The 24,854-nt window shown below is 49.6% G+C and overlaps 1 protein-coding gene and 1 pseudogene across 1 annotated transcript in view; both read left to right on the top strand.

The window, feature by feature from the left end:
- Positions 1 to 24,854, top strand: part of TUBGCP3 (tubulin gamma complex associated protein 3) — a 1,295,126-nt gene that overhangs the window by 56,764 nt on the left and 1,213,508 nt on the right. The window lies entirely within an intron of this gene.
- Positions 14,548 to 17,940, top strand: LOC122803060 (annotated as a pseudogene).

Genomic DNA, 24,854 nt, shown 5'->3' with positions numbered 1-24,854 from the left:
CATCTGGAGTAGTTGAGTGCATCATGCTGGCAAACCAGTCTGGAGATGTGCCTATCCTTAATGAAGATAGAGGCTCTACCACCCTTAAGTCTTCCCGACTTCATTTTGGGGTTGGAATGTGTGGAGTGAGGTATAGCCTGGTAAGGCAGGGGTGCTCTCCGCAGCCCTGAACCAAGTTTCCTTGTCCACACAGACATCAGCATCTTCCAGTGCAAAAAGAGCTTCCAGTCAATGCATTTTCAGGTTAAAGCTCCTAGCGTCAAGTAGCATGACCTTCAATTTGCTTTTTGACAGATCTTTTATTTTGGAAGATTTGTCTTTGGGACCATGTCTTGCCAGGCAGACAGATACTTGATCCCCTTGGAATGACAGCAGAAACTAAGCCAAATGTTGAAGTCAGTTATTTTTTGTTGGTATTAAAGTAACATTCTTGGTGAAGGTAGGATGCTGCTTAGGACTAGGGTCTTAACTGCCTGGGACACACAACTCATGTCTCTCTTCGTAGTCCTAAATCGACTGTTAAAAGTTAGATGTTAAGTTGTCAATCTCGCCTTCATTCTTGCTTGATGGGTTCGGAGCCGATCCTCGGCTCCGATTCGGCACTTTGCTAAGCTCGAGAGTCACTTTTACCAGCTCGAGGCAGCCCCATATCCCATGATGCAAGGCGGTAAGTACCCAGATCTCGTTTGCCGCTTTGCTGATGAGGTCCTCCTTTTACCAGCTCCTGGTAAGTGTTTAAATTTAAACTGCTTTTAGCCTCTTTTCACTTTAAAACTATTTTTTCTTAGAAATCTTTCATTTTTAGTTAGTTGTAAGCCCCTTTTTGACTAAATTTTTCCTCCTTAATTTTTTTAGTCAGGCCTTCCTTCCCTCCCATCCCCCCCCTGTCAGGGTGTGTGTGTGTGTGTGTGTGTGTGTGTGTGTGTGTGTGTGAGGTTTTTACTGCTTATACTTTAATTTTAATTGTTTGTCTGGGACTGTGTGTGTACTGTTTTTGTATCCACTATGTCCAAAGAGCAGAGGGTCTCAGGCTTTAAGAAGTGTGACTCGTGCTGTCAGAAGATGTCTCTGACAGACGGTCACACTTCTTGTTTATACTGCCTGGGACCTCTCCACCTGCAGGACTCCTGTGGAATATGTCACTCTTTTAGCCAGAGAGTCCTGCAGGAAAGGAGAAACAAACTCATTTTAAGGGGACTCCTTAAACCGGAGGGCTCCATGGCCAAATCGGCTCCGGGAAAGCCTTCCAAGTCTAAGGCCCAGGCTTCTGTTCCAAAGCCTTGCCTTGGCTCCGACTTTGTCGAGTCGAGATCGGCTCCGGCTGGAGCCGATCCGACCTTGGCTAAATCTTTGGCACCGATGGCTATTGGTGCCGATACTTCTATGGTCACTTTGGTGTCGGTTCCGAGTACTGGCTCCGACCACCATGTGGCTCGAGCGTGTCGGCCCGACCGGCTCCGACACTGCTATTCGATGCCTGCATCGGCTCCGGCTGGAGCGATGCATCTAGATCTTCTCGGGCGAAGTTATCGGCTCCGACTGGATCAGTGGGTTTGTCGGCTCCGATGGTTCCTTGAGGAAGAGGTCCAGGTCCCGCTCTTTGGAACCCGATTCTGTCGGCTCGGCCTCACCTCTTCTTTGGAGCGGAGCCATCGGAGCCGATCATCTAGGTCGTCCAGGTTATCTGACCATGATTTAGAGAGGGTGGTAAGCAGATTATTAAAATCACAGGCACTGGCCCAGATGCTTCATAGTCCGTCTCAACAGGCGACTATTAGTCCACACCCTTCAAGTTCCTCCTTCGACTCTACAACAGAGTTTGGAGCTGGAGTCTACGGGAATAGTTACGGCTATGGCTGAGGGGCAGATACCCCTCCTTCTGCACCTTCAGCATCTACTCTTATCTCCTCCTCGAGACCTTCCTTGGAGGGATTCGTGGTCGGGCTTCCTGGTCTCCTCCGAGGGGTGAGTGGCATCGGACCCTTGTCCAACCCGCTCTTCCCCTTGGAGCTTGCCTTGGTGAGCTCGGCTCCGACATCTGCCTCGGAGCCTTCCCTTCGGTGGACCCGGGAGTCCCAGTTTCTTGAGCGGGTTCTCTCGGATCTCCCTGGGAGGGGACTTGAGGTGATGAAGAGTGTGCTGGCCACTGGGCTCAGTCAGCAGTCTATTCCCTTAGCTCCTCCCTCTACAGTGCCTGTCGATATCTCTTCCATCTCTCTTGCTCCCGGACCTAGAGATCCACCGCCTCAGGTTTCCCCACTGGGAAGAACCCCTCTTCCGAGGATTCTCCTGACCAGTCAGGAGATCCTCCGCAAGAGGACTTGTAAGAGGAAACACCTGGACTCCCTGAGTCTACCACTTCAGATACCGACTTAGATGAGTCGGAGGGATCCCCAAGATCCCCTCTGAGGATGTCTCCTTTCAGACATCCAAGAACTCCTAAAACAGAGGAAACTGGCCCTCCATAAATCCCTCAAGGATGAGTCTGTATACCTAGAGGCGTTTGGATCTCAACCCTCCACCTCCTGGGTGTCTCCACCTTCGACCCCTTATGGAGGTTATTGCTCGAAGGCTTGGGCTGCTCCTGATTCTGTAGAGCCAGTTCCTAGGAGGCCGTCTAAATTTATTACAGCCCCTTCTGAAAAGCAATTCCTTACAAAAGGTGTCCCTGTTGATGCCATGGTGGTGGCGGCCGCCACTAAGAAGGAACTTGCAGATCCTTCCGTACCAGTCCATCCTCCTAATAAGGATTCTAGGACCATGGATAGGTATGGGAAGCGGATGTTCTCCTCAGCGATCTTTGCCATGCGTTCGCTGAACTATTTATGTCACTTCACCAGACTCCAAAGGGACATCCTTAAAGAACTAGGTGAAATAGTGCAGGATCCTATGGCTGCAGGGGCTCAAGAAAAGATTGCTTCTCAGCTAGGAATCCTTAATTCTATAGCTAACTCCTCCATGCGACTGATCTCGTATGCAGCAGATGGAGTGAGTAGAGCCGCGGGTATAGGAGTGGCTCTTAGACGTCAATCCTGGATGCGGCTTTGTAATTTTGCAGATCCCTTTAAGGCGTCCTTCACAAATTCTCCCTTTGATGGGTCAGCATTGTTTGGCCCTCAAGTGAAGGATACATTGACCAGGTGTGAGCAGGACGGCAAGACTCTTTCTGCTGTAGGGGTCCGTTTTTCTACCCCCTCTAGACCTTACCCCAAAGGTCAGATGGGCGGAAAAATGTGGTTCCGTAAATCCCAGGGAGTCACGCCAGACGCACGTGGTCAGTTTACCCCTAGAGGCAGAGGGGTAATAACAGGCCGCTCTAGAGGCAGAGGGGGTCCACAAAACCAGGGAAGCAGAGAGCCTCTCTCTGACAAGCCCTTCCAGCATCCCTGAGATGTTGCCTGGCTGTCCATCCATGGAGGCAGTCGGGGGAAGACTATCGCTGTACCCAGAAGCCTGGCATTCCCTCTCTCAAGACAGATGGGTACAGTCGATCATATCCGAGGGTTACAAGATTCCTTTCGAGGAAAGTCCTTTCACTCACAAAAATTCCCTTCCAGATGTGCCAACTTTGCAAGGGAAATTGCAAAGTTAGAAGTATCAAAGCTTCTACAAAAAAGAGACATTCAGCCAGTTACAACAAACCATTCAGAGCCCGGAATCTACTCAAGATTCTTTTTGGTCCCCAAAAAGACGGGAGACTGGAGACCAATATTGGATCTCAGCAGACTCAACAAGTCTGTGAGAGAGACAAGATTTCGAATGGTCACACTTCAATCAATTTTGCCCTTCCCAGACAAGGACAACTGGATGTGCTGAATAGACCTTCAGGACGCGTACTATCACATAAAAATTCACAGACGCTCCAGAAGGTTTCTCCACTTTCGGCTGGGGTCCAGTCATTTTCAATTCAGAGCCCTGCCCTTTGGTCTCACTACAGCCCCCAGAGTGTTCACCAAATGTATGGCAGTGGTCACGGCTCACCTGAGACGTCAAGGATTCCAGGTGTTTCCGTATCTCGACGACTGGCTCCTTTCAGCCACCACCAGGCATCAACTTCTCCAAGCCAGGGATTACACCCTAAATCTCTGCACTCAATTAGGAATTTCGATCAACTACGAAAAATCCTCCTCATTGCCCTGCCAGTCTATTACTTTCATAGGCGCAAACTTAAACACTGTTCGGATGTCAGCAACCCTCACAGACCAAAGAATCTCAGATATCCAAAGTCACGTGCGGATCATCCTTGCCAGCAAAAAGGTGCAAGCCAGAATGGTTCTGAAGGTGTTGGGCTTCATGGCTGCGGCCATTACACTTCTTCCCTTGGCCCGCTTCTACATGCATCTTCTTCAATGGATGTTGTTCACCCAGTGGTCTTACCAACAACTTCCCATGCGTCACCAAATCCTGGTGACACAAATTTGCAAGAATCTTCTATCATGGTGGATTTCTTCTCAGATTCATCAAGGCAGACCCTTTGTATCCCTGGCCCCGGTAGCCACAGTCACTACGGACGCCTCCCTGATCGGGTGGGGGGGGTCATTATCAGGGCAGGATGGTTCATGGGACGTGGCAACCGTTCGAATACCATCTGCACATAAATGTCCTAGAGATGAGAACAGTGCTTTTGACGTTGCAAGCCCTCAACGACTTTCTTCCCTTGGGAACAATTGCAGTTCACAGACAACATGTCTGTAGTATGGTATATCAACAAACAGGGCGGAACCAAGTCCTACCCCTTGTGTCGAGAAGCTCTCAGACTTTGGCAATGGGCGATCTCCTCTCATCGGTTTCTGGTAGCAACGCATATCCCTGGGAAAACCAACATTCTAGCGGACAGATTGAGCAGAGCTATTCTCATGCCTCACGAGTGGTCTCTCAAACAATCTATAGTGGAGGAGATTTTTCTAGAATGGGCCGCCCATGTTGCGATCTTTTTGCTACTCCCCAAAACAGCAAATGCCCAGACTTCTTTTCTCTCTTCCCACTGCCAGGCCATCCCCCCAGAGACGCTCTAACCCAGGATTGGCCCCAGGGACTTCTTTATGCCTTTCCTCCTTTTCCGTTGATTCCACAAGTACTCCAGAAAGCCACCGTTTTGAGAGCCAAAATGATTCTCATTGCTCCCTATTGGCCTCGACAGATTTGGTTCCTGTTCCTCCATCGTCACCTATTGGTGCAGCCGTGGCATCTGGACCCAGTGCCAGACCTTCTGATTCACCAATCGGGTCAGCTGCATCGGTCTATCCCTTCTCTCAACCTCACAGCTTGGTTGCTCCACTTCCTTCCTTAGCCAGGCTTCCTATGATCTCTAATCCTGTTAGGGATATCATAGTGGCTTCCCTTAAATCCTCTACTAGAAGGATTTATACCAGCAAGTGGAAACGCTTCTCTTGTTGGGCAAGAGCTAAAAATATAGATCCCTTTACTGCCCCTGTTCATGCAGTTTTGGATTTCTTAGCGGAAATCTTTCACTCTGGCTCTTCATCTTCCACGGTCAAAGTTCAGTTGGCTGCTATCTCGAACTTTCATGTCGGGTTTGCAGATCACAACATTATGTCCCATAGGCTTTGTAGAGCCTTTCTAAAAGGAATTATTCTCCTTAAACCTCCAGTCAGGAGTCCTCCTCCTCAATGGGACCTACATCTAGTGCTGACATCCTTAATTCTTCCTCCCTTCGAGCCAGCTGTTTCATGTTCCCTGAAGTTTCTTTCATGGAAAACACTCTTTCTTGTTGCTATTACCTCGGCAAGGAGAGTGTCAGAACTTCACGCTCTCTCTGTTCGTTCCCCTTATTTGGTCTTCCACAAAGACAGGGTATCCTTGAGAACTAATCCAACCTTTTTGCCTAAGGTGGCCTCGAAAAATAATTTGAACCAATCTATTGACCTCCCTGTATTTTTCCCTAATTACTCAAACAGATCGGAACAAAAATTACATTATCTTGATGTTCACCGCCAACTCAGATATTATTTGGACAGAACAAAACAATTCAGGAAATCCGATCAGCTCTTTCTTTCTTATGCTGAAAATAAGAAAGGCCTTCCTGTCTCCAAAAGTGACCTTATCTAGATGGCTTTCTTCCACCATCTCCGAAATCTATCAGCTCAGGGGAAAACAGCTGTGCTCAAAACTGAAAGCGCATTCAACCAGAAGCTTAGCCACTTCCACAGCTTTTCAGGCTAGACTTCCATTAGACACTGTTTGTGCAGCAGCCACTTGGGCCACTCCTCATACCTTTGTTTCTCATTACAAATTGGATTTGGCCTCCAGGGATAGAGCCAGTTTTGGCTCTACAGTTCTCAAGAGTCTGTTCCAGTGAGCCACCCAGGATAGAGGTGCTAGGGACGCGGTCCCATCAAGCAAGAATGAAGGCAAGATTGACAACTTAACATTGAGAAGTTATGTACCTACCATAACATTCCATGTTAGTTGTCTTCTCTCGCCTTCTTTCTTTTGACCCTCCCTCCTGCCCCCTGGCCTGGACAGACCTTTTTCTCTCCCTATATGGAAGATTGCTTCTTAAGACCAGCTAGTTGTCTGGTCTTCCTTATAGCCCATCCTTTAGGCTTTTTGCCTTTCTTTCCTTCTAGGAAGTTTTTTGTGCTAGGTGTTATTGCCTTTAGGTACCAAACGAGATCTGGGTACTTACCGCCTTGCATCATGGGATATGGGGCTGCCTCGAGCTGGTAAAAGTGACTCTCGAGCTTAGCAAAGTGCCGAGTCGGAGCCGATCCCATCAAGCAAAAAAGAAGGCGAGAGAAGATAACTAACATGGAACGTTATGGTAGGTACATAACTTCTCATTTTGCATGGTAGAAATATTTTCTAACAGTATGCTGTTTGGAACCAAGGAGATTATTGTCCGTCCCCCCATTTCTCTCTTATCAGAATATAATGCCCTTTTGACACATAACTATGCAAACATATTTCCCAGCTATCAAAAGGTATGACTGTAACTCACGTTTTGTGGTATATATGGCACTGTGTGACAGTTGAGAGGCATTCTGCATGGCAGAACATCTTACAAAATGTCACAAAGAATATATGAGGACAGCACACTCTGGCACATGGGTCAAAAAGCAAAAGCTCTGTTTTAGACATTCTTTGTCATGTGGCAAGTTCAGAAAAGTTTTTATTTCTGTGTTAATGATTATATTGAGAGAGAACCACAAGTAGCCAATATTTTTAAACACTGTTAGACATTAAGGAACTTTGCTGGCAACTTTTGGGAGCCATTATTTTGCCAAGTTTGAATGAAATTGTGGATATCAAGTGCTTAATCCGAAAGCAACCAAATTATGATTCAAATTATGAGTTACTGAAAATGACAGGAGCTTTTATCGCGTAATCATTTAGGTTTTTATTAGCAGGAATAAGTAAGAAAATGTTTGTGTGTGAACAGATATTTTCTGTTTAATGAACATTGTTGAGAGTGTGTGGTAAAATGACTTCTGTGTATTGCATTTTAATCGCATGATCTAGGGTTAAAAGGTTATTTTAAGAGTAAATTCTCATTTTTACATACCTTTTGCACCACAGCATGTGGCTCAACCAGAATGGTAAAACATTTTACACACGTGTCCTAGTGATATTTCAATATTGCCTTCATGAAATTTGAATTTCCCACTGAAATGGCCTGGGAGTCTATATTCTTTTCTTTCTTTTTTTTTTTTTTCACTTTATCCCTCTTTGACATCACAGGAGGATTTAGATGCGAGTATCTCCATGGATTTTTAGTGGCTGTACTATAGCACATATGCAGAGTCATGCCCATTAAAGTAAGTTTGTCAACCTACTCACACTCGAGCCTTCCTGTGTTGTCAGAAGAGGCATAAGGAAAATGTTATGGGGTTTTCTTAATAATAACTTTACAAATATTTTAGCAGTCTACCTAAATAGGTCAGATAGTGGGGAAAAATGCACTGCTGAATTCAAGTTATCAAATGCTAGGATACGTACAAGAAATGGGACCGTAACTTCAAACAGGGTCTGTATACTTCAAACAATGTATAACAATGTGATGTTAAGTTGTCAGTCTCGCCTTCATTCTTGCTGGATGGGTTCGGAGCCGATCCTCTGCTCCGACTCGGCACTTGCTAAGCTCGAGAGTCACTTTTACCAGCTCGAGGCAGCCCCATATCCCATGATGCAAGGCGGTAATTACCCAGATCTCATTTGCCGCTTCGCTAATGAGGTCATTCTTTTTACCAGCTCCTGGTAAGTGATATTTTTCTTGCTATTTGTAAGGTTTTAGGTGTCTCAAAACTCTAATTTTTAGTCTTTATATCCTTCAGTGTACTTTATTCACTTAGCTCCATACCCATTTCCCCTTAGTTCACTTAGTTTCAGTGTTTCGGGCCTTAGGCCTTTCCCACCCTCACAGTTCCTGTCAGGATTTCCCTCAGGTGTGTGTGTGTTGTGCCACTGTTATAGTAATAACTAATTTATTAGTTATTAATAATTTTTAGTTGTTAGTGTCTTGTTTGGACTGATTGGTGTGTGTGAGTGTTTTAGGACTGAGACATGTCCAAAGATACTAGGGTCTCAGGTTTCAAGAAGTGTGACTCGTGCTGTCAGAAGATGTCTCTGACAGGCGGTCACACTTCTTCTATTGCCTGGGACCCCTACACCTGCAGGACTCCTGTGCTATATGTCATTCTTTTTCAGCCAGAGAGTCCTGCAGGAGCAAAATAAGTTGATCCTCAGGGGTCGTCTTAAACCAGAGAGCTCCCGGCTAAGATCGGCTCCGGAAGCCCTCAAACCTTCCAAGACCCAGACCCGGTGTCCAAGTCTGTGGTCTTGGTTCCGACTCCGGAGTCGACGCCTCCATCCGGGCCGATCCTTCCTGTTGGAAGCTTCTGTACCTGCGGTTGGCCGATACCCTGGCTTTGGCACCTGTGTCGGTTCCATCTGGAGCCGACACCCTAGCGTCGAAGCATGTCTCGGCTCGGCTGGGAGATATCTTTGTCTCCTTCGAGCCGACAAGTTGTCGGCTCCGCCTGAGCGAACGTTCTTCAGCTCCGATGGCTCCATCCAAGAAGAGGTCTAGATCTCCTTCTTTGGAGTCTATACACTCGGCTCCAGCCTCTCCCTTGCTTTCGAGGGGGAGCCATCAGAGGCGATCATCGAGGTCATCCAGGCTCTCAGACCACGACTTAGAGAGAGTGGTGAGGCTATTAAAATCACAGGCACTAGCCCAGATGCTCCATAGCCCGTCTCATCAGGCGTCAGCTATTCTACACCCCCTTAGATTCCTCCTTGACTCTCCTACAGAGTTGGAGCTGGAGTGTGGTACAGTGACTGTTGCTGCTTGGGCCGATACCACACCTTCGGCTCCGTCGCCCTGACTCCTATCTCCTCCTTGAGACCTTCCTTGGAGGGATCCGGTCGGGCTTCCTGGTCGGTTCGAGGGTGAGTGGCATCGGACCCTTGTCCGACCCGTTCTCCCTCTCGGAGCCCGGCCTTGGTGAGCTCGGCCCCAACATCTGCTTCGGAGCCTTCCCTTTCGGTGGGACCAGGGATCCCTGTTTCTTGGAGGGATCTCGGCCTCCCTGGAGGGAGCCTTCGAGGTGATGAGGAGTGTGCTAGCCCAGAGCTTAGCCAGCAGTCGGTTCCTTTAGCTCCTCCCTCTATGGTGCCTGTAGATGCCTCTTCCTGCTGTCTTGCTCCCGGACCCAGAGATGCATCGCCCCAGGTCTCCCCATTTGGAAGGACTTCCTCTTCCGAGGTTTCTCCTGATCCGTCTGGTGAACCCCCGCGTAAGAGGACCTGAAAGAGGAAGCATTTAGACTCTCCTGAGTCTACAACATCAGATACCGATTTAGATGAGTCGGAGGGGTCCCCCAAGATCTCCCTCTGAGGATGTCTCCTTTTCAGACATCCTTGAACTCCTCAAACAGAGGGGGAACTGGCCCTCCATTAATCCCTCCGAGGATGAATCGGTATACCTGGAGGCTTTTGGATCTCGACCCTCCACCTCCTGGGTGTCTCCGCCTTTCGACCCCCTTATGGAAGTCATAGCTCGAAAGGCGTGGGCATCTCCTGATTCGGTGGAACCAGTCCCCAGGAGACCTTCAAAGTTTATCACGGCCCCTGCTGAAAAGCAGTTTCTTACTAAGGGTGTCCCGGTTGATGCCATGGTGGTGGCGGCCGCCACCAAGAAGGAACTTGCAGATCCTTCCGTGCCAGTCCATCCTCCTAACAAGGAGTCTAGGACCATGGACAGGTATGGCAAGCGGATGTTCTCTTCAGCGACCTTTGCTATGCGTTCACTGAATTATTTGTGTCACTTCACCAGACTTGAGAGAGACATCCTCAAAGAGCTAGGTGAAGTAGTACAGGATCCGTCAGCAGCAGGGGCTCAAGAAAAGATCGCCTCTCAGCTGGGAATCCTAAATTCCATAACCAACTCCTCCATGCGGCTCATTTCTTATGCAGCCAATGGGGCGAGTAGAGCTGCAGGCACAGGAGTGGCCCTCAGACGTCAGTCCTGGATGCGGCTCTGTAATTTTGCAGACCCCTTTAAGGCATCCTTCACAAACTCTCCCTTTGATGGGACAATGTTGTTTGGCCCTCAGGTGAAGGACACTTTAACCAGGTGTGAGCAGGACGGCAAGACTCTTTCTGCCGTAGGAGTCCGTTTCTTCACTCCTTCTAGACCTTACCCCAAAGGTCAGAAGGGAGGGAAAATGTGGTTCCGGAAATCACAAGGAGTCACGCCTGACACACGTGGTCAGTTTACCCCCAGAGGCAGAGGGGTAATAATAACAGGCGCCCTAGGGGCAGAGGGGTCCCAGAACCAGGGCTCCAGAGAGCCTCTCTGACAAGCCCTTCCAGCATCCCTGAGGTGTTGCCCGACTGCCCACCCTTGGAGGCAGTCGGGAAGATTGTCGCTGTACCCAGAAGCATGGCTTTCCCTCTCTCAAGACAAATCGGTACAGTCGATCATATCCGAGGTTACAAGATTCCTTTCGAGGAAAGCCCTTCCTCAAAAGGTTCCCTTCCAGGCGTACCACCGGTCTAAGGGAAATTGCAAAATTAGAGGTGTCAAAGCTTCTAAAGAAAAGGGCCATCCAGCCAGTACCAAAAGATCATTTAGAGTCCGGAATCTACTCAAGGTTCTTTTTGGTCCCCAAAAAGACGGGAGACTGGAGACCAATATTAGACCTCAGCAGGCTCAACAAGTCTGTCAAAAAGACAAGATTTCGGATGGTCACACTTCAATCGATTTTGCCCTTTCTGGGCAAAGACAACTGGATGTGCTCCATAGACCTTCAGGATGCGTACTATCATATAAAGATTCACAGATGCTCCAGAAGTTTTCTTCGCTTTTGGCTGGGGACCAGTCATTTTCAATTCAGAGCCCTGCCCTTTGGCCTCACTACAGCCCCCAGAGTGTTGACCAAATGCATGGCAGTGGTCACGGCTCACCTGAGACGTCAAGGATTCCAGGTGTTTCCGTATCTAGACGACTGGCTCCTCTCAGCCACCACCAGGCATCAACTTCTCCAAGCCAGAGATTACACTGTACGTCTCTGCAGTCACTTAGGAATTTCAGTCAACTTCGAAAAGTCTTCCTTGTCGCCCTGCCAATCTATTACCTTTATAGGCGCAAATCTAGACACTACTCGGATGTCAGCAAACCTAACAAGTCAGAGAATCCTAGATATCCCAAACCACGTTCGGATCATCCTATCCAGCAAAAGGGCACAAGCTAGGTTGGTCCTGAAAGTGTTGGGCCTCATGGCAGCTGCCATAACACTTCTTCCTCTGGCCCGCTTTTACATGCGTCTCCTACAATGGATGTTTTTCACCCAATGGTCCTTCCAGCAGCTTCCCATGCGTCACAAGATTCTGGTGACACAAACCTGCAAGAACCATCTATCCTGGTGGATTTCCTCTCCTCTAGTTCATCAGGGCAGACTATTTGTTCCCCCGGCCCCGGTAGCCACGGTCACCGGATGCCTCCCTGATCGGGTGGGGGGGCATTATCAGGGCAGGATGGTTCATGGCACGTGGCAACCGTTTGAATACCACCTGCACATAAATGTCCTAGAGATGAGAGCAGTGCTTTTAACGTTGCAAGCCCTCAATGACTTTCTCCCTTTAGGGACTATTGCAGTTCACACGGACAACATGTCCGTCGTGTGGTACATCAACAAGCAGGGCGGAACCAAGTCCTATCCCTTTTGTCGAGAAGCTCTCAGACTTTGGCAATGGGCGATCTCCTCTCATCGGTTTCTGGTAGCAACGCATATCCCCGGGAAAACCAACATAATAGCGGACAGATTGAGCAGAGCTATTCTCATGCCTCACGAGTGGTCTCTCAAGCAATCCATTGTGGAGGAGATTTTTTCAGAAGTGGGGCCGCCCATGCTGCGATCTTTTTGCTACACCCCAAAACAGCAAATGCCCAGACTTCTTCTCTCTCTCTCTTCCCACTTCCAGGCCATCCCCCCAGAGACGCTCTTACCCAAGATTGGCCCCGGGGACTTCTTTATGCCTTTCCTCCCTTTCCTTTGATACCACAAGTACTCCAGAAAGCTACCGTCTTGAGAGCCAAAATGATTCTCATTGCCCCTTACTGGCCTCGACAAATTTGGTTCCCGTACCTTTATCGCCATCTTTTGGTGCGGCCTTGGCATCTGGACCCAGTTCCAGATCTTCTGACCCACCGGTTGGGTCAACTGCACCGGTCTGTTCCTTCCCTCAACCTCACAGCTTGGTTGCTCCACTTGCTTCCTATGATCTCTAACCCCGTTAGAGATATCATAGTAGCTTCTCTTAAGTCTTCTACAAGGAGGATTTATTCTAGCAAGTGGAAATGCTTCTCTTTTTGGGCAATATCTAAGAACATAGACCCCTTTACTGCCCCTATTCAGTCGGTCTTGGATTTCCTTGCGGAAATTTTTCATTCAGGTTCTTCGTCTTCCACAGTCAAAGTTCAGTTGGCTGCAATCTCGAACTTCCATGTCGGCTTTGCAGACCACAACATTATGTCCCACAAACTTTGTAAAGCCTTTCTCAAAGGAGTGTTTCTTCTTAAACCCCCTGTTAGAGATCCTCCACCACAGTGGGACTTAAATTTAGTGCTGGCATCCTTGATACTTCCCCCTTTCGAACCGGCTGCTTCATGTTCATTAAAGTTTCTTTCTTGGAAGACACTTTTTCTAGTCGCTATTACCTCGGCTAGAAGAGTCTGAACTTCATGCCCTCTGTGTTCGTCCCCCTTATTTGGTCTTCCACAAAGACAGAGTATCCTTGAGAACCAACCCATCCTTTTTGCCCAAGGTTGCTTCTAAGACAAATTTAAACCAATCCATTGATCTCCTGTATTTTTCCAAATTATTCTAACAGGCGGAACAAAAATTGCATTACCTAGATGTTCATCGCCAACTTAGATATTACTTGGACAGAACAAAGCAATTTAGGAAGTCCGATCAGCTCTTCCTGTCTTATGCTGAAAATAGAAAAGGTCTCCCTGTTTCTAAAGTGACCTTATCTAGATGGCTATCTTCCACCATTTCTGACATTTATCAGCTTAGGGGCAAACAGCTGAACTCAAAACCTAAAGCTCATTCCACAAGAGGTCTAGCCACTTCTACAGCCTTTCAGGCTAGACTACCCTTAGATACTATTTGTGCAGCAGCCACTTGGGCCACTCCTCATACCTTCGTTTCTCATTACAAATTGGATTTGGCCTCCAGGGACAGGGCAAGCTTTGGTTCCACTGTTCTCAAGAGTCTGTTCTATTGAGCCACCCAGGATAGAGGTGCTAGGGACGCGGTCCCATCCAGCAAGAATGAAGGCGAGATGGACAACTTAACATTTAGAAGTTATGTACCTACCATAACGTTCCATGTTAGTTGTCTTCTCTCGCCTTCTTTCTTGCGTCCCTCCCTCCTGTCCCCCTAGCCTGGACAGACCTTGATCTCCTTTTTCTCTGGAAGATTCTTCTTCCTTGGACACCAGATAGTTCTTGTCCTTGATTACCTGGTTTCCATTACAGCCTTTTTAGGTTAGTGTTTCTCTTTCCTTAGTGGAAAGTTTTTATAGGCAGTTTTTCCTCTAAATACCAAACGAGATCTGGGTAATTACCACCTTGCATCATGGGATATGGGGCTGCCTCGAGCTGGTAAAAGTGACTCTCGAGCTTAGCAAGTGCCGAGTCGGAGCCGAGGATCGGCTCCGAACCCATCCAGCAAGAAAGAAGGCGAGAGAAGACAACTAACATGGAACGTTATGGTAGATACATAACTTCTAATTTTCTGAAATTGTCTATTTAATAAAGGGCAAAAACTACTACATATACTATATCAGGGTCTTACATTTCCTGCTGTCATGTATTTTCTTGGTACTTGAAGCAAAAGTCAAATGCAAAAAAAGAAAGATTTAGAATAATTTCTTTTGATTATAGTAAGCAGGAACTGAAATGCATCATGAATTGAAAACGTTTCCAACAAAACATTTCCGTACAGGAAAAGATAAGTTAATATAGACGAGAAATGATTTACAGCATAGGATAAAGAATAATATAAAGAGTAGATGAGACCTCAGATCAGACGTAGCAACCTGCCGAATTTAAGCATATTACTAAGCGGAGGAAAAGAAACTAACCAGGATTCCCTCAGTAACGGTGAGTGAAGAGGTAAGAGCCCAGCACCGAATCCCCGCGCGGGCGATGGGTGCAGGAAAGTGTGGCATACGGAAGTCTGTCTTCCTGGTGCTGCCCATGGGGCCCCAAGTTATTGTGATCGAGGCACAGCCCGTGGACGGTGTTAGGGCGGCCCCCGGCACTTCGTGATCAGGTCTTCCCGGAGTTGAGTTGTTTGTGAATGCAGCCCAAAGCAGGTGGTAAACTCCATCTATGACTTAACACTGGCATGAGACCGATAGTGGACAAGTTAAAAAGTTGAAAAGAATGTTTGAAGAGAGTGTTCAAGATGGCGTGAAACCAGCCCAAAGCAGGTGGAAAACTCCATCTATGTCTAAACACTGGCACGAGACCGATAGTGGACAAGTTAAAAAGTTGAAAAGAATGTTTAAAAAGTTGAAAAGAATGTTTGAAGAGAGAGTTCAAGATGGCGTGAAACCGTTCAGAGGTAAATGGATGGGGTCCGTGTGGTCTGCCTGGAGGATTGAACTCAGCGGCCACGGCGGATTCCCCTCCCCTGGTGCACTAGCCACCATCGGGTGCACTTCTTCCTTGGCGGTGTGCCGCGACCGACTCTGGGTCGGCTGGAAAGGCCGGGTGGAAGGTGGCTCCCCTCCCCAGAGTGGAGTGTTACATCCCACGGCATCAGCCCTCGCTGTGCCCCTAGGTCACACCCACCCTCGCTCTTGCAGCGGGGGCAGGGGGCCCCCGGCTCCCAGTGGGACTGTTGACTGAGCTGGACTCCCCTCAGTGTGGACCGACCGCGTCCCGCCGCTGAGCCACCCGTCCCATCTTGAAACACGGACCAAGGAGTCTAACAGGTGTGCAAGCCCGATTGTGGGCAGGAGACCCTACAGCGCAATGATAGTGAGGGCCGGCATGCTCTGGCTGAGGCGGGATTCCCCCGCCCTGCACAGGGGGGGCGCACCGCTGGCCTGTCTCACTCATCCCGTTGGGGAGGTGGAGCGTGAGCGCACCTGGTGGGGCCCAAAAGATGCTGAACTATGCCTAGGCAGAACGAATCCAGAGGAAACTCTAGTGGAGGTCCGTAGCGGTCCTGACGTGCAAATTGGTCATCTGACCTGGGTATAGGGATGAAAGACTATTCGAACCGTCTAGTAGCTGGTTCCCTCCGAAGTTTCCCTCAGGATAGCTGGCACTTGGCAGACACAGTTTTATCTGATAAAGCGAATGATTAAAGGTCTTGGGTCCGAAACAATCTCAACCTATTCTCAAACTTTAAATAGGTAAGAAGCCCCACTCGCTGGCTTGGACCCGGGCGTGGAATGTAAGCGCCCAGTGGGCCACCTTTGGTAGGCGGAACTGGCGCTGCAGGATGAACCGAACACCGGGTTAAGGCACCTGATGCTGACGCTCATCAAATCCCAGAAAAAGTGTTGGTTGATATAGGCAGGAGGGTGGACATGGAAGTCTGAATCTACTAAGAAGTGCGTACCAACTCATGTGCCGAATCAACTAGCCCTGAAAATTGATTGCGCTGGAGTGTCAGGCCCATTCCCGGCCATCACCGGCATTGGGAGCCGAGGGGGCTACTCTGCGACGAGTAGGAGGGCCACCACGATGGCACTGAAGCTCAGGGTGGAGCTGGCACGGGTGCAGATCTTGGTGGTAGTAGCAAATATTCAAACGAGAGCCTTGAAGGCCAAAGTTGAGAAGGATTCTGTGTGAACAGCAGTTGAACATGGGTCAGTTGGTCCTGAGAGGTGAGCGCCTTTCTGAAGGGACGGGTGATGGTCCCTGCCCTTGACTGATCGAAAGGGAGTCTGGTTCAGATCCCTGAATCCGGAGCAGCGGAGATGGGTGCCTCGTGGCGTTCAGTGCGGTAACGCAAACAATCCCAGAGAAGCCGGTGAGGGCCCCTGGGAGAGTTTCCTTTTCTTTGTAAAGGGCAGAGCGCCCTGGAATGGGTTCACCTCGAGAGAGGGGCCCGTTCCCTAGAAAGCATCACGGTTCCTGCGGCGTCAGTTGAGCTCTCGTCGGCCCTTGAAACTCTGTGGGAGAGGGTGCAAGTCTTGCGCCGGGCCGTACCCATATCTGCAGCAGGTCTCCAAGGTGAACAGCCTCTGGCATGTTAGAACAATGTAGGTAGGGAAGTTGGCTAGTCACATCTGTAACTTGCGGATAAGGATTGGCTCTAAGGGCTGGGTCGGTCAGGCTCAGGCGTGAAGTGGGGCTGAGCGCGCGCAGCACCTGGACAAGGTATCACCCCCTCGTCGTGCTCCCCCGGGGGGGGATGTGCTCCAGGCCCTTTCTGTGGATCGACCCGGCTGTGGTGGGCACCGGTCCCGATCAGCATCCCCCCATTGTCCGTGCTCTGAATGTCAAAGTGAAGAAAGTCAATGAAGTGCAGGTAAACAGCAGGAGTAATTATGACTCTCTTAAGGTAGCCAAATGCCTCGTCATCTAATTTAGTGATGCGCATCAATGGATGAATGAGATTCCCACTGTCCCTACATACTATCTAGTGAAACCACAGCCAAGAGAGCGGGCTGGGCAGAATCAGTGGCGAAAGAAGACCCTGTTGTGCTTGACTCTAGTCTGGCACTGTGAAGAGACATGAGAAGTATAGAATAAGTGGGAGGCCTCGGCCGCTGGTGAAATACCACTACTCTTATCGTTTTTTCACTTACCCAGTGAGGCAGGGAAGTGAGCCCCACCGAGGCTCTCACTCCTGGCTCCAAGCATCCGGGTACAGTGTCAGGTGGGAAGTTTGACTGGGGCGGTACACCTGTCAAAGAGTAGCACAGGTGTCCTAAGGCGAGCTCAGGGAGAACAGAAACCTTCCATGGAGCAGAAGGGCAAAAGCTCACTCGATCTTGATTTTTCAATATGAATACAGACTGTGAAAGTGGAGCCTCATGATCCTTCTGGCTTTTTGGGTTTTAAACAGGAAATGTCAGAAATGTTACGACAGGGATAACTGGCTTGTGGCAGCTAAGCGTTCATAGTGACGTTGCTTTTTGATCCTTCGATGTTCGCTCTTCCTCTCATTGTGAAGCAGAATTCACCAAGCGTTGGATTGTTCACCCACTAGTAGGGAACGTGAGCCGGGTTTAGACCATCGTGAGACAAGTTAGTTTACCCTGCTGATGATGTGTTGTTGTGATAGTAATCCTGCTCAGAAAGAGAGTAACCGCAGGTTCAGACATTTGGTGCATGTGCTTGGCTGAGGAGCCAATGGTGCGAAGCTACCATCTCTGGTATTATGACTGAATGCCTCTAAGTCAGAATCTTGCCTAAATGTAATGATACCGCAGCGCTGCGGTTCTCCGGTTGGCCAGGGATAGCCGGCCGCAAGGTCAGCGAGGAGCGCCACTCATCACTGGGTCGGAGAGCGGACGGAAGGGGGAATGCCTCCCTCCAGTAGTCCACTGCACGTTCGTGGGGAACCAGGTGCTAAATCATTTGTAGATTACCTGATTCTGGGTCAGGGCTTGGTACGTAGCAGAGCAGCAAAAAGCTGAAATCTAAGCCATGCTTTTGTTGCAGGCAGGGGGGGGATGGGCTCTGCTCCCTCGCTAGGAGGGGGGACCCATCCTCGGCCAGCCAGGCTTGTGCGCCAACCCCACCCCACGTTCAGATTGTCGGCAGGACTTTGCACCTCAGCGGCGGGCGCAGGGGGGTCCGGCCGGGGGATTGGGGGAGCGGGGTCCGGACATGACGCGACAGCGGGGCATACCTCATGGGAGGAGGTCCCCGGTCACGCCCGTCGCTCCGCACCCTCCCGGCGCCGTCATCCAGATAGCCGGATCTTCTGCGGGCACTGAGGCGGCTGAGGATTGCATAGCTGGGCTTAAGGGTCGTCCCCGGTTCCCAGGAGAGGGCCGGCCGGTGGAGTCGGCGGACAGCACGGGGTAGGCTGAGGATTTCTCTGGGAAGCCAGGTCTACGATCGCATCCTCCCAGCCCCCAGTGGTGCAGAGATAAGGCTGTCATGGTGTCTCGCACCCAGGGCCGGCCGGGGGAGTCAGCGGACATCCTGGGTGGGCCGAGGGCCTCCCCGGAAAGCCATGTCTGCGATCCCGTCTTCCCAGCCCTCTGGGGTGCAGAGATATGGCCGCCATGGCGTCTCGCACCCAGGGCTGTCCATGGGCAGTAATTCGGCCTCCGGTCCTCCACTCGGCATTGTGGAGATGCCACCCTCAAAAGGCACTGTGCATGGGGGAGGGGCCGCGTGCCAGGGGGCTCAAAGTGAAGCATGTTCGGCGCCTGGCACAGTGGGGGAGAGCTGGACACGAGTGGCGAAATATGCAGATTTGCCGGGACCCTGGGCCATCTCCTGTCCGAGTTTGAAAGCCCGAGGTGGAGGTGCAGAACAGGCATCATGGAAGTCTGTATGAGGGACTGTCTGAGTCCTCGCGGCCCAACAGTGTTCCACGAGGCTGCAGAGGATCAGAGGGAAGCTCCCCTGAGAGGCTCAAAGGGCACTATTCACGCAGAATGATTTGGCAGCCTTTAGGGGATATCTAACCTGGGGAAAGAGCTCTCCCGCCTGGGTAGAAGTGGAAGCACAGAGGGGTTTCCCTCTCCATGGAAGTCTGGAAGGGAGAAAGGGGCAAAAACGGCTGGGCTGGGAGAGCTCCCGCTTGGGTGAGGGGTGTCTGGACCACAGTCCCCTCTGAGACAGAAGTCCGAAAGGGGGAGAGAGGTGGAAAGCAGCCAGGGAGGGAGCTCTCCTGCCTGGGTGAGAGAGTCCGTATCACTCCCTCCTCCAGGTGGAAGTCCTTAAGGGAGCTGCTGGTGGAAGGCTGCGGGGCCAAGAGAACTCCTGCCCGGGTGAGAGGGGGTAGACAGAGCCCCCACGATGAAAGTTCTCAAAGGAGCAATCGTTGGGAGTCTGCAGGACCTAGAGAGGTCCTTCCGGGCAGGGGGAAGGCATCCGACCTCGCCTGGTACCTGACGGCATCCCCGAAATATCACAAAGTCCCAGGAACCCCTCTGGATGGAAAGCAGGGGCGACACGCAAGCCCCGATGGGAGCATACCTGCTGCACGGTGGCCGATTGGAGCTCCGCGGGTCTGGCGAGATCAGAGGGATGTCACCCTGAGAGGCTCCGAGGGCACGGGGACAGGGCACAGCTTGGCAGCCTGCAGGGGATATGCAATCACAGGGATCATGGTGCTGTGGACCGGAAAGGAGGGGGAAGTGGAAGTCCCATTGAGATCAGACCTGCCTCTCGCCGACTGAGAGGAGTTCCGCGGGATTAGCCGGGATCGGAGGGAGGTCCCCCTGAGAGGCTCCAAGGGGACAGGGACACTGCACGGCTTGGCAGACCTCCAGGAGATGTATAACCTGGGAAAAGAGCCCTCCTGCTCTTGTAGAAGTGGAAGCCTGGAGGGGGAGTCTGTCCCGGTGGATGTCCGGAAGGGGGAGAGATGTGGAAGGCGGCCAGACAGGGAGTGCTCCCGCCTTTGTGAGAGGGTTAGGATTGTGCCCCCTCGGTGGGATGGAAGTCTTTTAGGGAGCATCTGGTGTAAGGCTGCGGAGCCAGGAGCACTCCAGCCCTGGTGAGTGGGGTCAGGTGGAGCCCCCACGACAGAAGTCCTCAAGGGAGCGACCAGTGGGAGTCTGCGGGACCTAGAGAGCTCCAGCTAGGCAGGGGGAAGGCATCCGATCTCACCCGGTACCTGACAGTGTCCCCAAAATATCGCAAAGTCCCCAGAACCTTTCTGGATGGGAAAGCAGGGGGGACGCAGAAGCCCCGATGGGAGCATACCTGCCCCTTGGTGGCTGAGGGGAGTTCCATGGGGCTGGGTGGGAATGGAGGGAGGTCCCCCTGAGAGGCTCTGAGGGCATGGGGACAGGGCACGACTTGGCAGCCTTCAGGAGATCTGGGGAAGACTGGGACCGTGGTGCTCTTGACCTGAAAGGAGAGGGACTTGGAAATCCTGATGAGAGCGGGTCTGCCCCTCGGCGGCCGAGGGGAGTTCCGCAGGGCCAGCCTGGATCGGAGGGAGGTCCCCCTGAGAGGCTCCGAAGGCACAGGTATATGGCATGGTTTGGGAGCCTGCAGGGAGCATGGAGGTGGCGGTGTCCCCGAGGCGAGGCTTGGACCGTGGCCGGGTAAAGAGGTTTCTCTGTAGGGTTGAAGGGGAGGGCCGCCGTGGCAGGCCCTGATGGAAGTCTTCAAGGGAGCTCTGGATGGAGGTCTGCGGGGCCCGGAGAGCTCCTGGCTGGGCAGAGGCATTCGACCTCGCCCCGTTCCCAGAGGTGTTCTTGAAAAATTGCAAAGTCCCCGGAATCGTACTGGAATGGAAAGGAGGGGAACCCGGAAGCCCTCTTGAGAGCGGATCTGGCCCTCTGCGGCTGAGAGGAGTTCCGCAGGGGCGGTTGCACCCTGCGGGTTCGCCCGCCAGGCACACACAATCCGGCATGATTTGGCAGCCTGCAGGAGTTGAGGGATGATGGGGCACCCTGTCGGGAGTGCAAGTCCAGGTCCCAGCTGTGGGGAGAACGTCTCCCGCCAGGCACCTGCATGGTGGGGTCGAGGCGCCTCTCCCCACTGTCAGTCAATTGATCGGGCCAACCGACTCTCTCACTGGCGGAGGGCCCCACTGTGTGGCTCTGCAAGTTACAGCTTGCTGGTCGAGCATCTCCTCCCAGGGAGCGAGATGTGGATGGGGGTGCGGAGTGTTCCACGCACCTCAGGGGCAAAGTTGAGGCGAGACTGACTAGCCCGGGCTGAGGCGAAGGGGTCCTGTCACGTGCTGGGCCGCTCTGCTCTGGCGGGCGCCCCCAGGTGTGGGAGCTCTCTCCCAAGTGATAGAAGAAGGGGGTGGAAATGCAGAGTAAGTGGTTTGGACTAGTGAGGTTATCCCAGTGATTAAAATTGTTGTGTGATAGCCAAATAGTGCTAAAATAGTAGAAGGTAAGGCAGTTTGAGGAGATCAAGCTGAGCAAGAGAAAGGGATAAAAAAAGCAGATGTGCAGTCGTGCTGGGGTAAAGTGAGAATCCAGAATTATTGGGGCTATATCAGTGGTTAACCACTGGTGTACTGCTAGTAATACCAGTATCACAGGCAGAGGGAGGAGTGGTGAAATATGCACTCAGTGTGATGTCTACCGAGGGCAGATGTACAGGAGCAGAGCCATGCACCTTTGAGGTTAGATTTCACTTGTCTTTTAAAGGAAAGCAGGATGTGGAAGAGTACCATAAAGAGCCAGGAACAGTTCTGCTCCAGACTCTTCCTAGTACCTTCAAAAGAGAAAGAAAAGAGACCTATTCTCGAGAGTTCGTCTTAAATACATTCATCATTGTCCCAAAATTCCAAAATGCTTTCCAACATTGCACTTCAGCCCCCGTAGCATGCTGCAAGGGAGTGTTTGCTGGTAACTTCTCTCAAGGAGGTATACCTGCACGTCCATACCGACCAAATTGGTAGAAGATACCTCTCAGATTTCTTGCAGGATCAGAGCATTATCAATTCACACATGCTGGACAATCCAGACCAACTCCAGACCAGCTGCACCTGCACATAAATCAAAAAAAAAAGAAAAAACTAAAAATTAGCAATCCAGAATTTCAGACCAAAGAAGGCCAAAGGCCATTTAATAATACAAGAGACACCACAACAGTATTGGTACATCAACAAATGAGGGAGGCACTCATTTCATACCCCTATGCAGAATGACTCTGACAGGACATACCACCCACTTGGGGAAGGTGTCTCTATCCCTTCAGTTGGAAGGCCTGACAGCATATGCATGCATTTCCACTTCCTTTGATGCACAAGGTACTACTGAAAATCAGGATAATTCAAGCTGGCCCAAGACAACACAACAACACTGGTATCCATTGCTGAGGAGCATGTCTGGGAGAACGTGGACCACACCCTGATGATGCCTTTGATGTGCTCAGAACAACTACAACATCATGCATCCAAACCTAAACTCTCTGCAACTGACTGCTGGAACATCACAAGATTTATCCCAAGGGTTAAAAGTTATTATCCTTGACATTATAGACCTTCAACAGAAAGGACTATGCAGGGAAAATGGAAAAAGGTTTGTCATTGGGTACTGAAAGAGGAAAAAGATGTGTCAAAGATAGATAATGCTAACATCCTGGGTACTGCAGCAGAGCTTCTCCCATACAGGCCTGTCCTATCCTCCATCCAAGAAGATACATCCATCTATTTCTGCAGAATGCAGCTTGATCCCCCTGTCTTCTCATCCTCACTCAGGGCAGTCCTCAGAGGAATCAAGAATGTAAAACCCTAGTGGTACACCCTTCCTTCCTAATCTTCCATCAAGATAGAGTGTCCATGAGAACTAATCCTACATTTATGCCTAAGGTGGTATCCAGAGTGTCTCTACCAGCAATCCACCTACACCTACCTTCCCAATCCACAGAACAGGGAAGATCCAAATGGATAGGAAATGCATAAGATTCTGTTGAACATAAGACTCACTCTACAAGGGCTACAGCCACTACGACAGACTTTTTGGAACCCGACCGACAAGGGCTGCCTGATCTGTACTTTTTCTTATTGTCTGATAGGCGGTGGAGTAGAGGTTCATAATCTGGATATTGTGGTGTTATATAAAGCAGTTATGAGATTTGGTAATGGAGGCATGGCATTTGCCTTTGGAGTGTAGATATCTGCTGGGACACTGCCATTGGAGATTTTTAGGGAGAAGCATTTTTCTGGGTGATATAGAATGTTGTAGGTTATTTATTAGTTAGGAATATGTAAGATAATGTGTTAATTCTAACTATTTGAAATATTTCAATGGTGGGCAGTGATGTGATTTGTTTGATGCTCTGGTTGAAAATTTTGCTGCTTTGTTATAGCATTGCTCAGGTTTTGTTAACTGTGTGACTTGCAAGTTTGTAAATGTAGTTGATGTATAGAAGAGGGTTGCAAGAAGGTTAATTTTGGAAATAATGTCAGTGGGTGTTTACATTCAGTTCAGTGGAGTATCCTTCTTTGTGTAAGGACAGGATGTAGGACTGTTTCTAGCCACCTGGAGCACAAGCTTCCAGTGTGGATTTATTTATTTATTAAAATGGAGACTGATTACACTAGGGTATGGCAGTAAGTTTCAAATGTCCTGCTGGATGGTTATCTCCTGACAGCAGAGTTAGTTTTAGCTTGAAGATATTTATTGACTGTAGATTTTGTTAGAATTTAAGAGAGAATGTGCTTTTGTGGTTACGTTATGAAGGGAAAGAAACTGAGACATTGGGGGCAGAATGTAAGTTTGTATTTGATTTCAGAAGTTGTTTGTATGAAATATGTGTTGATTTGAGAGGCTATTCCTTCATTTATTATCTGCTTTAAATGGTTTGGGTTAGTACTCCTTTAAGATTTACTGTTGCTCAAATGTTTTTTTGGGACTTTGTTTTTGATTTACTTGCAAGTTGGAACTAGAATTGTTTCTTGTAAGACTGTATAAGAAATGTTGTGAAACTTCATATATGTCTATATTCTTGGTTCTGTGAGTTTTTATTTGCGGGACATGCATTCCATGAACTATTTCTTTCTGTCATTAGTAGTTTTGTTTTGAGTAAGCCCTAGTGTGGGATATGCTTTTCCGCATTTTTGTTATAGTGCGGGTTGCTCATTGAGTATGGCTAGAATGATTGAATTAAACTGCTGCATAGCTTCATCCAGAGGATGAAGCAGTAAGAACTTCCAGGTGATTAATTCTAAAGTATAAATGAATGTGAACTTGGTAAATATGATTAAGTTAAGGATCATGCTGAAGTAGTGTTGTGTGTGGTTTTTTTTTTTTTTCTTCTTCTTTTGGGAGGTGCGGGTTATTGGAAACCTAGTTACAAAAGTAGGTGATGATCACTTAATATGGATACCACTTTTGGTTATGGTAAGATGAAAGTTTAGATTCTAAGCCAGTGCAGGTATAGTATTTGAGGATTTGCTTTATTTAGTAGTGAAGTTGAAGAAGTTGGATGGAGATGAGCATACAGGATTATGAGCTGGCTGGCGATCGTAATCACTTTAATTGTTCGAAACATGAATGCCAAGAAATTCACCTCAAGAGCAGAGCTTGAGAGATGAATCTTGGCATCCACGTCGAGAACACATAATATAGGGTTACAATCTGCTGACCTGGATGAGTGGATGGGGCACTGTAAATGCTTACTGGGGATAGCACCCACAACCCTCCTGGACATGGCAGTCATCACTAAATGCAATCTTGGGTGTTGACTTGTACCT

Source organism: Protopterus annectens, chromosome 5.part0, assembly GCF_019279795.1.
Source record: "Protopterus annectens isolate FY-2018-M chromosome 5.part0, PAN1.0, whole genome shotgun sequence".
NCBI lineage: Eukaryota > Metazoa > Chordata > Ceratodontiformes > Protopteridae > Protopterus > Protopterus annectens.
This window is presented reverse-complemented; position numbering and strand designations above follow the sequence as displayed.